This window comes from Neovison vison, chromosome 10 (genome assembly GCF_020171115.1).
Source record: "Neovison vison isolate M4711 chromosome 10, ASM_NN_V1, whole genome shotgun sequence".
Classification (NCBI taxonomy): Eukaryota; Metazoa; Chordata; class Mammalia; order Carnivora; family Mustelidae; genus Neogale; species Neogale vison.
The window spans coordinates 56827964-56832083 of record NC_058100.1 but is presented as its reverse complement, the minus strand read 5'-3'; the positions used below and the strand labels follow the sequence as shown (position 1 = coordinate 56832083).

The 4120-nt window shown below is 42.1% G+C and overlaps 1 pseudogene; it reads right to left on the bottom strand.

The window, feature by feature from the left end:
• Window positions 1–1183: 1183 nt before the first annotated feature.
• On the bottom strand, window positions 1184–3401 carry LOC122917988 (annotated as a pseudogene).
• Window positions 3402–4120: the final 719 nt, after the last annotated feature.

Here is a 4120-nt window from a genome sequence, read left to right as displayed (position 1 = left end):
TATTCCTAAGTATCTTATGGTTTGGGGTGCAATTGTAGATGGGATTGACTCCTTAATTTCTCTTTCTTCTGTCTTGTTGTTGGTGTAGAGAAATGCAACTGATTTCTGTGCATTGATTTTATATCCTGACACTTTACTGAATTCCTGTACAAGTTCTAGCAGTTTTGTAGTGGAGTCTTTTGAGTTTTCCACATATAGTATCATATCATCTGCGAAGAGTGATAATTTGACTTCTTCTTTGCCGATTTGGATGCCTTTAATTTCCTTTTGTTGTCTGATTGCCGAGGCTATCTTTTTTTTTTTTTTTTTTAAAGATTTTATTTATTTATTTAACAGAGAGAGATCACAAGTAGGCATAGAGGCAGGCAGAGAGAGAGAGGAGGAAGCAGGCTCCCTGCCGAGCAGAGAGCCCTACGTGGGACTCGATTCCAGGACCCTGAGATCCTGACCTGAGCTGAAGGCAGTGGCTTAACCCACTGAGCCACCAATGTGCCCGGCATCTGACTCTTGATTTTGGCTCAGGTCCTGATCTCAGGGTTTTATACTGCAGTGTGAAGTCTGCTTATCCCTCTCCCTCTGCTCCTCCCCTAGTCTTGCACTCTTGTGTGCACACTCTCTCTCTCTCAAATAAGCAAATAAATAAAATCTTTAAATAAAGAGAGAGAGAGACAGAAAAAGAAAACATGTGGGGTGCCTGGGTGGCTCAGTTGGTTAAATATCTGACTCTGGATTTTGGCTCAGATTGTCATCTCCAGGTTGTGGGATGGAGTCCTGCGCTCTGTGCTAGGGGTTGAAACTCCTTGGCATTCTCTCTATTTCTCTTTCTCATCTCTGCCCTCCCCACCCCTACATTCACTCACTTTCTCTCAAAAAAAAGAAAAGAAAAGAAAAGAAAGAAAGAAAGAAAGAAAGAATGGAAAAGAAAACATGTTTTCCAGGGGCATCTGGCTGGCTCAGTTGGTAGACCACGCATCTCATGATCTCAGAGTTGTTAGTTTGAGCCCATATTGGGTGTATACATTACTTAAAAATAAAATCTTTAAATTAAAAAAAAGAAAAAAGGCTTTCCTAGGAACACTACAGCAGATTCCCATTTATATCTTATTGGCCAGTGTCAAAGGGATATTCCTGAGTAGGTCAGAATGGAGATAGTGTTGAGTGAGCCAACAAATGGAGTCCATCCTTACTGCTGTATAGTTTTTCTACACATTATTTGTCTTTTTTTTTTTTTTTTGGCACTTTTTTTTTTTTTTTGGTTTTGTAAGCTGTGCCTCAGTATGTATGGGTGCTGGGACTTGCCCAGGGTGCTCTTTCTTGATGTGTAATGCACAGAGGTTCTGCCAGTTCTTCTTCAATAGTGACACAAGGAAATAGAGAGCTCAGTGGACGTTGTATACAAGTTCATCGTCTGCCATCTTCATGTGGCTGAGGGACCATTGCCAGACACAGCACCTTCTTCATCTGGAACTTGATCATGGTATTCACTTTATTGACTTTGGCCATCATGTTCTCATTATGGGTCAGCAAGGAAGAGAGCTTGCTAGCCTTCTTCAGGCCTGGGCCTGGGATTTGTGGGATTTGTTTGATCAAAAATTCTAAGGCCAAAAATGCATCATACTTCTTGACCAACTTCTATTCTTATAGAGTTCCTTCAGCACCTCAATGTCCATGTGGGGGATATTCTTGTGGATACAGCCTTGGTGTCCTTACAGGGCTTCTGGTTTCCTAAGACACACATGGAGAACTTAGGGAAGGGAGTGAACTTAAGCCTGATGGTGTCCAAGAAATGTTTGTTCTTGTGAGTGTCATACTTCTTCAAGCTGATCTGCAGTTCCACTGTCTCCAAAAACCTTTAGTACTTTTGCTGGTTCCTATGTAGGATTTCCTATATAGTCTCATAGCACTGTTATTCTTTTTCATGAGTCACAGTCATCTCTTCCCCAAGGTTTTTTTTGGGGGGAGGGCAGAGGGAGAGAGAGAAGATCTTAACCAGCAATGGACCCTGATGTGAAGCTTGATCCCACAACACTGAGATCATGACCTGAGCTGAAATCAAGAGTTGGACACCGAGCCACCCAGGTGCCCCATCTCTCCCCCAAGTTTAACAGCCCTGAATGCAATTACTGCTTCCAGCTTGGAAACCTTGATCTCTGAGTGGTAATTCTGTCTGGTCTGTATGGGGTTTAATTCAGTAGGTCCAGAGTCCAGCCCACGTTTTTATTTCTTTTCCTTTTTTATTTTATTTCTTATTTTTTATTTTTAAAAGATTTTATTTATTCGACAGGCAGAGATCACAAGTAGGCAGAGAAGCAGGCAGAGAGAGAGGAGGAAGCAGGCTCTCTGCTGAGCAGAGAGCCCAATGCGGGGCTCAATCCCAGGACCCTGAGATCATGACCTGAGCCAAAGGCAGAGGCTTTAACCCACTGAGCCACCCAGGTGCCCCTTTTCCTTTTTAAAAAGAGATTTAATTATTTGTCAGCTTGAGAGAGAGAGGGAAAGAGAAAGACAGAAGCCAAGCAGGGGCAGTAGCAGACTGAGGGAGGAGTAGGCTCCTTGCCTAGCAAGGGGTCCGATGCAGGGCTCGATCCCAGACCCTGCAATATTGACCTGGGCAGAAGGCAGATGCTTAACCGACTGAGCCACCCAGGTGTCCCCCAAATTTTATTTTATTTTTTTTTAAAGACTTTATTTATTTGACAGAGAGAGATATCACAAGTAGGCAGAGAGGCAGACAGAGAGAGGGGGAAGCAGGCTTCCCTCTGAGCAGAGAGCCTGATGTGGGGCTCGATCCCAGGACCCTGAGATCATGACCTGAGCTGAAGGCAGAAGCTTAACCCACTGAGCCACCCAGGTGCCCCCCAAGTTTTATTTTTAACAAGTTCCAGGTAATGCCGCTGGTCCAGGAACCACACATATTACTTATCTGTAGTATGATATCATAATCAAGAAATTGATACTAATATAATCTATTGACCTTATTCAGGTTTCACCAGTTTTATACACTCTCATGTTTGTGTTTCTATGTATATGTGTAATTAGTTCTGTGCAGTTTTATTACATGTGTAGATTTGTGTAATCATCACCTACAGTGAAGATGCAAAAGAGTTTCATCCAAGAAATGGCTTATGTTATCCTTTTATAGCCACCAGTATCTCCCTCCTTCACCCAGCATTTGACAACTGCCAATCTGTACACCACCTCTATAGTTCTGTCATTTCAAAGATGCTTTCATAAATGAAATCATAATCTTAAACTCCCCATTTTCCCCTCCTCCCAGACCCAGCAACCACTACTCCACGTTCTGTTTCTGTGAATTTGAGTACTCTGCATACCTTATGTAAGAGGAATCATGCACTTTCATAACTGACTTTTGCATTTAGAACAATGTCCTCCAGGTTCATTTCAGTTGAAGAATATATCATACTTTTCTTTTTAAAAGCTGAATAATATTCTATTGTATGCATGTACTACATTTTGTCCATCCATCAGTGGACTCTTGGGTTGTGTCTACTTCTTGACTATTGTGAATAATGCTGCTTTGAACATGTGTGTATATGAATATCTTTTCAAGATGTTATTTTCCTTTTTTTTTTAAAAGATTTTATTTATTTATTTGACAGACAGAGATCAAAAGTAGGCTAGAGGCAGGCAGAGAAAGAGAGGGAAGCAGGCTCCTCTCTGAGAAGAGAGCCTGATGCAGGGCTCGATCCCAAGACCCTGAGATCATGACCTGAGCCAAAGGCAGAGGCTCAAACCACTGAGCCACCCAGGCACCCCTCAAGACGTTATTTTCTTTTTTTTTTTTTTCTTTTTTAAGATTTTATTTATTTTTTTATTTTTTTATTTTTTTTCCCCCAATTTATTTATTTTCAGAAAAACAGTATTCATTATTTTTTCACCACACCCAGTGCTCCATGCAAGCTGTGCCCTCTATAATACCCACCACCTGGTACCCCAACCTCCCACCCCCCCCCGCCACTTCAAACCCCTCAGACTGTTTTTCAGAGTCCATAGTCTCTCATGGTTCACCTCCCCTTCCAATTTACCCAAATTCCCTACTACTCTCTAACGCCCCTTGTCCTCCATGCTATTGGTTATGCTCCACAAATGAGTGAAACCA